This window comes from Scyliorhinus canicula, chromosome 11 (genome assembly GCF_902713615.1).
Source record: "Scyliorhinus canicula chromosome 11, sScyCan1.1, whole genome shotgun sequence".
Taxonomy (NCBI): domain Eukaryota; kingdom Metazoa; phylum Chordata; class Chondrichthyes; order Carcharhiniformes; family Scyliorhinidae; genus Scyliorhinus; species Scyliorhinus canicula.
Genome location: NC_052156.1, coordinates 73,175,241 through 73,188,498, shown reverse-complemented (window position 1 = coordinate 73,188,498; position 13,258 = coordinate 73,175,241). Strand labels below are relative to the sequence as shown.

The 13,258-nt window shown below is 44.5% G+C and overlaps 1 protein-coding gene across 1 annotated transcript in view; it reads left to right on the top strand.

Annotated features, from left to right (window-relative positions):
* zmynd10 (zinc finger, MYND-type containing 10) overlaps nt 1–13,258 on the top strand; it is a 109,409-nt gene that overhangs the window by 281 nt on the left and 95,870 nt on the right. The gene's annotated exons all lie outside the window — the stretch shown is intronic.

The following is a 13,258-nucleotide window of genomic DNA, read 5'->3' as shown; positions in this document are numbered from 1 at the left end:
TGCAGTGCGAATATCAACAGCCGCCGGCAGGGTTCAGTGTTCCAGAGGCCACCAGTCAGATTTCCACAGGAAGTCTCTTACTCAATACGTATGTAGACAGAGAGACCTGACAAAGAGCGGTGCCTCGTTGCCATCTACAGGGCACCCAAGGTTTTGAGTGATGGACAAAAATCCGAAAATAGCTTGACAAGTTTCCTTTGTTGTAAATTTTGTTTGGGTGTTTAATAGTTTTTTGCCTCTACAAGTGGGCATCTCTAATTAGAATTTTCGAGTTGGTGACCGTGGGGTTATCTAATATCTCCTTACAGGCAATGCTGAGAGGATGTTTCCTCTAGGACCAGAGGGCATAAATCTCAGAGTAAGGGGTCGTCCATTTAAATCTGAGATGAGGAGGAATTTCTTCTCTCAGAGAGTAGGACGAAGGACGAAGGTATAAGTGGTCTGATGAGCAAGTTTGCAGATGATACTAAGATTGGTGGAGTTGCAGTTAGCGAGGAGGACTGCCAGAGAATACAGCAAAATATAGATAGATTGGAGAGTTGGGCAGAGAAATGGCAGATGGAGTTCAATCCAGGCAAGTGCGAGGTGATGCATTTTGGAAGATCTAACTCAAGAGCAGACTATATGGTCAATGGAAGAGTCCTGGGGAAAATTGATGTACAGAGTGATCTGGGAGTTCAGGTCCATTGTACCCTGAAGGTGGCAATGCAGGTCGATAGAGTGGTCAAGAAGGCATACAGCATGCTTGCCTTCATCGGACGGGTATTGAGTACAAGAGTCAGCAGGTCATGTTACAGTTGTATCGGACTTTGGTTAGGCCACATTTGGAATACTGCGTGCAGTTCTGGTCGCCACATTACCAGAAGGATGTGGATGCTTTAGAGAGGGTGCAGAGGAGGTTCACCAGGATGTTGCCTGGTATGGAGGGTGCTAGCTATGAAGAAAGGCTGAGTAGATTAGGATTGTTTTCATTGGAAAGACGGAGGTTGAGGGGAAATCTGATTGAGGTCTACAAAATTATGAGAGGTATGGACAGGGTGGATAGCAACAAGCTTTTTCCAAGAGTGGGGGTGTCAATTACAAGGGGTCACGATTTCAAGGTGAGCGGGGAAAAGTTTAAGGGAGATGTGCGTGGAAAGCTTTTTACGTAGAGGGTGGTGGGTGCCTGGAATGCTTTGCCAGCGGAGGTGGTAGAGGCGGGTACGATAGCATCATTTAAGATGCATCTGGACAGACATATGAACGGGTGGGGAACAGAGAGAAGTAGACCTTGGAAAATAGACAACAGGTTTAGATAAAGGATCTGGATCGGCACAGGCTGGGAGGGCCGAATGGCCTGTTCCTGTGCTGTACTTTTCTTTGTTCTTGTTCTTTGTTCTAGTGAATCCGTGGAATTCTTTACTATCCAGAGCCGGAGAGGCTAGCTTGTTAAGTATGTTCAAGGTTGAGATAGGCAGTGTCATAATATACACACAAGTATATGATGGTGCACAGACAGACATTGATTGACACACAGGATGACAAATGAACACACAGAACACAGCAGCGAATCACCAGACAGGACACGGCCACTATAAAGCCAGAGGGCACTAGTTTTCCCGCACTCTTGGGATGCAGCCTCTGAGACAGCCAGAGCCTGTGAGCAACAACTCAAACATCCACCGTGTGGTAGTAAGATAGTCTGGTCAGGTTAGTCTCAGGTCTCCAGTCAACTCAGCATAGTGTCGTGGGTTAGTCCTGATGCCTCACGGCACCGAGGTCCCAGGTTTGATCCCGTCTCTGGGTCACTGTCCGTGTGGAGTTTGCACATTCTCCCCATGTCTACGTGGGTTTCGCCCCCACAACCCAAAGATGTGCAGGCTAGGTGGATTAGCCACACTAAATTGCCCCTTAATTGGAAAAAATTAAATGGGTACTCTAAATTTATTTAAAAAAAAACAAAAAACAACTCAGCATAGTGTCAACCCACAGTTAAAATATGTTTAATAGTTAAGAGTTCAATAAAATAGAGTTACATTTCTTCAAGTGTTGGAAGCCTGTCTCTCTCATTGCTATGGTAAACGCAGTTCTCACAGACCCAGCATACCCAACACATCAGGCAGATTTTTTAACCATCAAGGGAATCAAGGGTTATGGGGATAAGGCAGGAAAGTGGAGTTGAGGATTTTCAGATCAGCCATTGAATAGTGGAGCGGAGTCAGGGATGTGAGTGAGCGACCTGGTGGAGTTCCTAAGACTGGAGAAAATTAAGATCGTCGTAAGAGGGTGGGTTGAAGAGTTTGTCTGGAGATAGAAGCCGTTCATCAACTTCTTCAAGGAAAATTGAAGTGTCAGCATGGGGAGGCGGGATATAGGGGTTAAAATGAGATGGCAGGTTGGGTGGAGGGGAACAGCATGGAGGTTGGAGCGTTTGGGTAGTTATTTATTTGTTATGAGGTTTCTGTTTGTTCTTATTCTTGTGCTGGTTTGTGTTTAATGTACATACAAATGCCTTAATAAAAATATTTTTTTTAAAGAGGCAGGGGGAGAGCAGAATTTGGTAGCTAGTACAAATAATATTACAATTTTATTGAAGCGAAATGTTTAGAAGAGTCAAATGGACTTGAAACATTTTTTTTTAAATTTAGAGTACCCAATTATTTTTTCCAATTAAGGGGCAATTAGCATGACCAATCCACCTATCCTGCACATCTTTTGGGTTGTGGGGTGAAAAACCCACGCAGACACGGGGAGAATGTGCAAACTCCACACGGACAGTGACCCAGGGCCGGGATTCGAACATAGGTCCTCAGTGCCGTATGCAGCAATGCTAACCACTGCGCCACTGTGCTGCCCTTGGACTGGAAACATTAACTCTGTTTCTCTTTTCACAGATGCAGCCAGACCTGTTGAGTCCAGCATTTTCTGCTTATTTCAGATTTCCAGCTTCAGCAGTATTTTCCTTTTACTATTTAATCAATATGTTTCTTTTGTTTTTGTTTCAGTCTTCTGTGATTTGTGCCCCCTTCAAGGGGGAACAATCTTGTTAGGCATTTGCCTGTTCAATTAACGTTTCATATTAAATTAAATTCTGATAACTGGTTGGGTAATTCAGCTTTGTTTGAGTTCTAAGCAGTCTCAGCTCAAAGTCAGAGGATTGTGGAATCAAATCCTACTCCAGGGCAGAATGGTGGCAAAGTGGTTAGCACTGCTGCCTCACAGGGCCAGGGACTTGGGTTCAATTCTGACCTGGAGCGACTGTCTATGTGGAGTTTGCACATTCTCCCCATGTCTGTGTGGGTTCCCTCCAGGTGCTCCAGTTTCCTCCCACAGTTCAAAGATGCGCAGATTAGGTGGATTGACTTTGCTAAATTGCCCCTTATTGTTCAAAGATGTGCCAGCTAGGTGGGGTTACAGAATTACAGGGCTAAGGCATGGGGCATGCTCTTTCAGAGGGTCGGTGCAGACTCGATGGGCCAAATTGCCTCCGTCTGCACTGTAGGGATTTTATGGATTCTATGGGGTTGGGTGCAGAATACAGCCTGGCATTCCAGTGAAGTACTATGGGAGTGCTGACTGTTGGAAGTGCCCCCTTTTACATTAAATTATCAAACACAGGGTTGGTCTGTCCAAAATTGAACAGAAGGATTTCCCGAGTTGTCCCGGACATTCCACAGCCAACACTTAAAACAGATTTTCTGGCCATTATCACATTGCTGTCTGCAGCTTTTTGCTGTATGAAAATTAGCTACTGCTTTTTGTATATTGCAACAGTGACTACATTTTTTAAATTACCTAGTTGGCTGTAAAGTGCTGTGGATCTTGAAAGACACTACAGACAGTCCTTGACTTTACGACCTTCGAGTTATGACAAACGGCACTTACAACATTTATAAATTGACACCTCAATTCAACTTTACAATATCAGTTTTGACACCATGCCAGCACATTCATATGTGCACATTGATATTCTGCAACATCCACCTGTATGACTGGACAGGTCAAACTTTCTTTATTAGGTTGGAGACTAGTGTTTTACTCTGTTACATTTTTTTAGCACAACCATCGTGATTTTAATGCATCCATACATTTATGTTGTATTTAATATGCGCTCAGACTTGCCAAAATTCAGGATGAAACAGGTAACTGACAGTGATTGATGGCTTCGTTATTTCCCCCACACGAACCAAGGAACTTGTGCTAAGGCATCAACAGTCATCTGACTGATTTGACAGGGCAACAGTTGAGAGCGGCGAACACCGCCGGATGCCCCATGAATGACTTCCGGCCTTTTCAGGAACTAATCCCCCATTTATCATAGAATCATAGAATTTACAGTGCAGAAGGAGGCCATTCAGCCCATCGAGCCTGCACCGGCTCTTGGAAAGAGCACCCTACTTAAGCCCCACCTCCACCCCATTGTCCTTTATCCCTGTATCCCAGTAACCTCACCTAACCTTTTTGGACACTAAGGGCAATTTAGAATAGCCAATCCACCTAACCTGCACATCTTTATACCATTGTTCGTATGGAAGAATTGGTTCCAACTTACGACTTTCAACTTACCACATGGTTTTCAGGAAACAATTGTGTCGTAATTCTGAGGACTGCCTGTATAAAAATACAATCTTTCATTATTTACTTTAGCATAAACTACTGGGATGGGAATACTGAAACAAAATAACAAGTATTGTAACATATTGAAATAAACATACTGAGATGCTGACAGAGTGATATTAAAACCAACTAATTAATATATTTTATATTCTTTCATAGAATGTGGGTGTCACTGGCATTTATTGCCCATCACTAATTGCCCATGAGAGGTTGATAATGAGATAGTGATCCGCCTTTTTGAACCGCAGCAGTCCATCTGGTGCAGGTACACACATAGTGCTGTTAGGGAGGTAGTTCCAGGAATATTAAACAAAAAAATTGCGCAACAATTATGCACTCAGCACTGTCTAAGTAACAAGCATTAACAATGGAGGAACTAACTCCATGGACTGGAGATTCCTGATCCCACTCTTCCACCCACCTCCTTGACCCTAATACACTTTCCTGAATTGGGTAATTTAGTACCATGGGCAGCCTCACTGACCGCTCTCGGCATGGGGAAGACCAGCCACTACAGGATCCCAGTGATGGGGACTGAGCCTGATAGATGACCAGAGGGGGAATAAGGATCCCAAGAAGGTCTGTTCCCCAACACCTGGGAGTGTTCCTATGGCCTGATGGAGTAGAGCTTGGGAGTGCTAGGGGAAGCACTCCCACTCCTCCTGGTCCGTAAGCAATGCTTTAAAGGCACCTCATTTCTCCTTGAAGCTGTCCTCATCTCCCTAATACTGCTGGGTTTAATGAGGCCTGCTAAGATTGAACTGGTTGTCCATCTGTCCATAGAATTTACAGTGCAGAAGGAGGCCATTCGGCCCATCGAGTCTGCACCGGCTCTTGGAATGAGCACCCTACCCAAGCCCATACCTCCACCCTATCCCCGTAACCCAGTAACCCCACCTAACACTAAGGGCAATTTGGACCCTGAGGGCAATTTAGCCTGGCCAATTCACCTAACCTGCACATCTTTGGAATGTGGGAGGAAACCGGAGCACCCGGAGGAAACCCACGCACACACGGGGAGAACGTGCAGACTCCACACAGACAGTGACCCAAGCTGGGATTCGAACCTGGGACCCTGGAGCTGTGAAGCATTTGTGCTAACCACTATGCTACCGTGCTGCCCTTGTCGTCTGGCCTTTGTTGAACGTGAAAGAATGCGAGTTGGAGGCTGATTGGGTTGTATCTGATACCATTACAGTTTTAACATCCCATTCAATTTCAATCATTCATTTATGGCTGTTAAAATGTAGCCCTATGGATCAGTGCCATTAGCAATGGATCAACAGGAACTCTATGGGTCAGTGCCTATAACTGATTGATCAGCAACAACTCTATGGTCCGGTATCTCCTGGCGTGAAATTTAAAAGCTGGGTGGGCCACAGTGTGCAGGAGTTCTGGTCCTTCACATGTCATGATGCCTATGTGTTTTAAAAGTATGTTCTCAACCTGTAAACTCAGCCTGTCAGATGGAGAATTCTGAAGGAGAGGCCACAGGCCAGGAGTAGTTAGCTTTCTTCACTACTAGGAAGAGTGATTGCTAGTGGAGGATAAGTTGAGTTCAGAGTGGTTTGGAGAATTGGGAGTCTGAAATGGTGGTGGATCATACATAGAACATACAGTGCAGAAGGAGGCCATTCGGCCCATCGAGTCTGCACCAACCCACTTAAGCCCTCATTTCCACCCTGTCCCTGTACACCCAATTGAGTGGGTTTTACAATTATTAAACATTTTTAAAAAAGATGGATCAATTATTTTCATCTTCTATTTGCCTTGTTAAATCGATGATGTGGCGATGCCGGCGTTGGACTGGGGTGAGCACAGTAAGAAGTCTTACAACACCAGGCCAAAGTCCAACAGGCCCGCCTCAAACACCAGCCCCCGGAGCACCGCTCCCCCCCCCCCCCCCCCCCAGGTGAATCTGAGGAAGGAGCAGTGCTCCGAAAGCCAGCGCCCAAAACAAACCCAGGAGGGATCAGAGGGGGAGAGGAAAGAGATTGGAGGGAATGAAAGAGAGTCACATGAGAATCAGTGAATGCAGGCAAATTGATGCTTGTAGGGAGGGTTCTACGATTTTGAGGGGGCGTTGGTGATCATACAGATAAATAATTAATAAATAATCTTTATTATTGTCACGAGTAGGCTTACATTAACACTGTAATGCAGTTAATGGGAAAATCCCCCAGTCGCCACACTCCGCCGCCTGTTCGGGTACACCGAGGGAGCATTCAGAACGTCCAATTCACCTAACAGCATGTCTTTTGGGATTTGTGGGAGGAAACCGGAGCACCCGGAGGAAACCCACACAGACTTGGGGAGAACATGCAGACTCCGCACAATGACCCAAGCGGGAATTGAACCTGGGACCCTGGCACTGTGAAGCAATAGTGCTAACCACTGTGCTACTGTGATGTCAGTGACTGTGGGGGTGAGCGGTGATCATGGGGAATGTTATGTAGGGGCACTACCATTGAGCCATAAGACCTTCTATAAATATACTATGAACATGATAAATGTTAATATGTCATTCAAGCTCTCTGCACTGAAGAAATATGTATTACAAGTGTGGAATATCATTGAACCAGATTTTGGTTTTGAAGATGGCAGCTTTCAAATTAAAACATTTTCCCTTACTTTTCCTTTCTGACTCCCTTTTCTCTCTTTCTTAATCAAATATTTATTTTCCTTTCCTTTAACTTTCCTCCTGCACTGATTATGATTCTAATACAACCATCTTTTCAAGTCAATGTATTGTTTATTTCCACATATTTGCGCCTCCAGGAGGTCTTGTGGCTCAGTGTGCAGTGACCCTGATCCAGGGTCTGATCCAGAAGCTCTGGATTCAAATCCCATACGTGGACTTGATGACCACGAAAGGTGCCTTCATAAAGCAGAAAACAGGTTTAGAATCAACTTGTAAATCCTTCCAACATACACCAGTGGCGGGCAGGAAGAGTGGCAGATTGGTCAGCCATGTGATGGAAATAAATTGGAACCTCTGTCATCACAATCCATACACAGGCTACGACATGCATGTGAAAGTTGCCACAGCAAATTGGACTGCATGATGGATGGCTGGTGTGGATTAGATTGGTGCCAACAACACTGGGTACGATCCCTGTCTCACAGGGAAGGATTTAGTACCTGCCTCCTTTCTTTGCCCATGGTGGAAGTTGTGGTGCTGCAGTTCGGTCCTGCCTTAGGACAGAGAGCTGAAGAAAATTTAAATCTCATTGTTCCAGAAGATACTCAGTTGATTGCTCTATTTTCTTTGTAGCTCTCCAATCAATAAACTTTAAAAAGAGGGGCAGGTCTAAATAATGCCAGACAACAGTAGTTTCCCTGCTGCATTAAATTTGGCCCGATAATTAATGAACAAAGTCATTAGAATAATATATTAAAGTAAAAATATATTGCACTAGATGAGGAGATTGAATGTGCACATTTCATGTACCAGATTTCCCTTTCTAACTATAAGCGCACCCCTCAGGACAGAACACGCTCTTTATACTGATGATCCTTGTGGGGTGGGGGGGTGGGGGGGGGAAAGTGACCCGCTCTTTATACTGACTGCTGCCACTGACGACACACAATTAGTGGGGCTCCTCTAGAACGCGCCCTAGAGGACAGGGCATCTCTCCCACACACACAGCAGGGTGGGGTCTCTCCAGGTCGCCCACATCAGGGCCGGGCCTCCATAGGGCACGCCCACATAAAGGCAGAACATCTCTCGGACGTGCCAACATCGGGGCGAGGCGTCTCTAGACCACGGCCATAGAGGGCGGTGCCTCTCCAGGACAGGGCGGGGTTCCGTTAGGGCACGCCCACACCGGGGCGGTGCCTCTCCAGGACAGGTGGGGCGTATCTAGGCCACGCCCACACCGGGGTGGTGCCTCTCCAGTAAAAAGTCTTACAACACCAGGTTAAAGTTCAACAGGTTTGTTTCAAACACGAACTTTCGAAGCACTGCTCCTTCCTCACCATTGCTCCGAAAGCTCATGTTTGAAACAAACCTGTTGGACTTTAACCTGGTGTTGTAAGCAGTGGCGGACTGGCCAGGGTGTCAGCTTGCCCGATGGCAAGTGGGCCCCTGATGAAGTGGGCCCCCTATATCAAATAAAAATGCAATAAAGAAACAAACACAGACAACTGTTTTAGTAATAAAAAGGAATAAGAAAAAAAAGAGAACAGGACACAAATAAGCAGTGCATGAAAAGGAACGAAGCAGGGGAGGTAGTGGAAGGATGTGAAATAGGGGGGCCCGGGTCGGGCATAATTAAGGAAATTCCATGTTTTCAGCAAGAGTGTGTGAATTTAAAGATAAAGTTACAATTCGTGATTTGAGATGGTCGGCAACTTCGAAGGATATCAAGCAGTAGTCTTGGTTCAGCCGGTACATCGGTCCGGGGCCCGGAGAGCCAAGAAGGAGCCCGTGAATCTCTGAAGGGCCCTTAAAAATTATAATTAATTAGATAAATAAATCTCCAACTTCTTTCCTGAGATTTGTATTCTAACTTAATAAAATATAATTGTTTTTAAAAAGAGCAATACCAAATAAAAATGCAATAAAGAAACAAACAAATAATCACTCAGAGTATTAAGGAACGAAGCAGTGTTAAACGGATGTGAAAAGGAGTGAAGGGGGGGGTGGGGGGTGGGGGGCTGGTTCACCCGGGTCGGACATAGTTGGAAATCCACGTTTTCAGCAAGAGTGTGTGAATCTAAAGATAAAGTTACAGTTCGTGATTTGAGATGGTCATCAACTTGAAAGGATATCAAGCAGTACATAGGGTCGTGAGGTCACCGAAAAGGAGAAGCGGTACCTTTGACGGTGAATCATGAGGTCAAAGATATTGAAGTGATAAGCCATGATCGGTAAACTCAAAGGGTTGCGACTTGTAACACTACACTGGTATCAAACTGGACATGTTAACTTTGGTCGTGGGACCATTCTTAATGTCTTACTATAGTCGGACCAAACTTCTAAGTTTCAACAGTTGTCTCAGTTGCTTGCTGGTGTGAACACAGGACAGTGGATTGTCTCCTCTTCTGAAGCTGCATAGGCCACAGTAGTATTGACTAATGAACATAGGGCGAAATTCTCCGCCCCCCACGACGGGTGGGAGAATAGCGGGAGGGCCTTCCCGACATTTTTGCCGCCCTCCCGCTATTCTCCCACCCCCCCGCCGAAGTCCCGACCCGAATCGCTGCCGCCGTTTTTTTACGGCCGGCAGCGATTCTCAGCTGTTAGATGGGCCGAAGTCCCAGCCCTTTCCGCCGTTTTCACGAACGGCAAACACACCTGGTCTTGCCGTTCGTAAAAACGGCGTCACAAACTCGCTTTTTATAACCATGGCACCGATTGGCACGGCAGTACCACGGCCGTGCCAAGGGTGCCATGGGCCCGCGATCGGTGGGCACCGATCGCGGTCAGCGGGCCCGATGCCCGCGCACTACTTGTCCTTCCGCCGCCCCGCAGTATCCATTCGCGGGGCGGCTGAGGGGCAACCCGGCCCGCGCATGCGCGGGTTTCGCGCAAAAACACGAAGACGTCACCCGCGCATGCGCGGGTTGGAGTCTTCCAAACTGCGCATGCGCGGCTGACGTCATATGACGCGTCAGCCGGCGCTAACTCCGGTAAGCGGGCTTAACGATTTTCGTTAAGCCCGTTTTGCCGGAGCCTACGGCGTCGGGCTGCTAGCCCCGACCGGGGACCAGAATCGGTCCCCCGTCGGGAAGGGGCGCGCTGCCGTAAAACCCGCCCGGGTTTTACGGCAGCTTTACGATTTCTCCCGTTTTGGGAGAATCTCGCCCATAGTCTATTGAAGTGTAAGTAAGTTATTTTATATTTTTTTTATCAAGTAGGGGTTTATCTGGCGTTCCTTCAAGTTATTCTTGCAATCATTAATATTCATTTTTCCCAATGTGGGCTATTTTTAATTAAGTTTTTATTTCAGGAATATTACCCCGACCAGCATGGAAAAGAAAAAGCATAAATCTGGGTCACTAAAACGCAAAGAACAAAAAGAAGCAGAAAGGAAGGAATCAGCCAAGCGATGCAGGCCTATTACAGAGTTTATACCACAAGCACAATCCACATCAATATCCAGTTCTGCAACAAATAATCAAGAAGCAAGAAACAATGCTCATGGTGATGATGCAATGACATGCGAGTTACAAGAACAGAGAAGAGCTACTTTGAATGTAGAGACAAATACAAGTGCATCCATTACTAATCAACCCAGGCCCAATATTTCCTCTGGCTTCCTTGTTCCGGTATCTGTACTGCCTGTCGTTGCAACATCTGAACACATAGCTTCAACTAGTGACAGGGAATCAGATATTCCTTCAAGCATAAATGACTTGGTTTCTGAAGCACATCCTGTAAATGAACCTACGCAAGAAAATGAAAGATCAATTACTGGAATCTTCCAATATCCATCATGAGCAAAGCTAAAACAGTTTTTTGCTGAACATCCACTTCAGCCACTTAATGATCTGCCATTTGATGCTCGTTTGTATGAGAGGAAAATTATGAATGACTCAGTCCCAAGAAAATGGCTAACATATAACAAAGAAAATAGATGCTTATATTGTTCATACTGCTTAGCCTTTGAGTTTCCCAACACTTGTAATCCATCACCCTTTGTACGTGGCTTTAGTGACTACAGGCGTATTAGCCAGAGCTTGACTTTACATGAATCGACAACAACACATGTCAGAAATGCTCAGCAATATACCAGTGTGGTTATTGATGGCACCTTAGATAAATTTTTTGCAGCTTCACTAATTAAAAGGAAAGAAGTATTGAAGCAGAGAAGTATTGTCATGAGGATTATAGACATCATAAAGATGTTAGGCAAGCAAGCACTTCCTTTTCGAGGTCACAGAAATGAATCGGCCTACACTCTAGATAATGAGGTTCTGAATCATGGCAATTTTTTAGCTACAGTGCAGTTGATGGCAAAATATGACCCCCATTATGGCAGCTCACGTTTCTGCAGTGCCAAACAAGTCTAAACAAAGAATCAAACGATTAGAGCAACAAGGAAAGGCTCAAAGTAAAGGCTGTGGTGGACTTGTTACATACCTGAGTAAAACAACTATAAACATGTTAATCAAAATTATGAAGAATATGATACAAGAAAGAATTAGTCATGACGTTTCTCAAGCAAAATATTATTCTATTCAGGTTGATTCAACACAAGATAATTCATCCATCGATCAGTTTAGCGTTATTATTCGGTATGTGCTTAAAGGTATTATCTGTGAGCGACTACTTTCAGCTGTGCCAAGTAATGATGGTACAGGATGGTACATGATGGTACAGTCCAAAGATGTGCGGGTTAGGTGGATTGGCCATGCTAAATTGCCCGTAGTGTCCTAAAAAGTAAGGTTAAGGGGGGGGTTGTTGGGTTACGGGTATAGTGTGGATACGTGGGTTTGAGTAGGGTGATCATGGCTCGGCACAACATCGAGGGCTGAAGGGCCTGTTCTGTGCTGTACTGTTCTATGTTCTAGGACAGGGACTTTTTGATCTATTGATTGAAACATTACAGCATCTTAAAATTGACCCCCAAAAATGTTTATCTGATAGCACAGATGGCGCTGCAAGCTACCATGGCCAGTATAATGGTTTACAAAGTAAAATTGCTGATGTGGCTGATCAACATGTTCATATATGGTGCTATGCCCATGTCTTGAATTTGGTGATAACTGAAACAACAAAATGTTGTGTGCCTGCAGTTTCTTTTTTCAATTTGCTCCAGAATATAGCAACATTTGTGAAAGCATCATACAAGAGAATGGCTGTATGGATGGAAGTTGTTGGAAAACATCTAGGACAAGAAAAAATGAAATGATTAAAGCTAATTGGTGAGACCAGATGGTCAGGAAAATCCAATGCAGCAACAACTATATTTGGACGTTTTGATGATGCCGCTGCCAGTACTTTCGTAAATCTATTGACATACTTATCAATGATACAAGATTCAGAAAAATTTGATGCAAAAACAAAACATGAAGCAAATGTTTTACTTCAAAGTCTTCTAAAGTTTGAAACCATATTGACAGCATTTACTTGTATATATTTGAAACTACAACCCCGTTATCAAGTTATCTACAGACAAGTGGTTTAGATATGTTTACTGCATGGAGTTTGGTAGATTCAGCTACAACAAAGTTGAAGGAACAGATAAGAACATTTGATAACGTTCACAGCAAGGCTTTGGAATTTGTAAATAAATGTAATCACAGGATTTCACAGATAAATATGGATGAAAATCAAACATTGGAAATTGATGCGTTGGAAACAGCATTGCCAGTTAAGAGGCAGAGGAAGAAGAAAAGAATGGCAGATGAGCTTATTGATGATGAAAGAAATTTCTCAGATTCTCTAGCTGATTTTTGAGTAAATGTGTTTAACCTAATAATGGATCGCATTGTCCAGTCACTAGAATCACGCTTTGTATAACACAAACCTTTGTATAAAGATTTGTCCTGCTTGGACCCAGCAAAGTTTAAAACTATTGCAGAGAAGGGCCTTGAAGATGAAGCATTGGAAGGTATTATTAAGCTGTTTCCACAAATCAGCAAAGATCAAGTAATATTGGAATTGTTTTCTTTTGCTTCAAACTTTGATGTATTAAAGCTATTGCTTAATGAT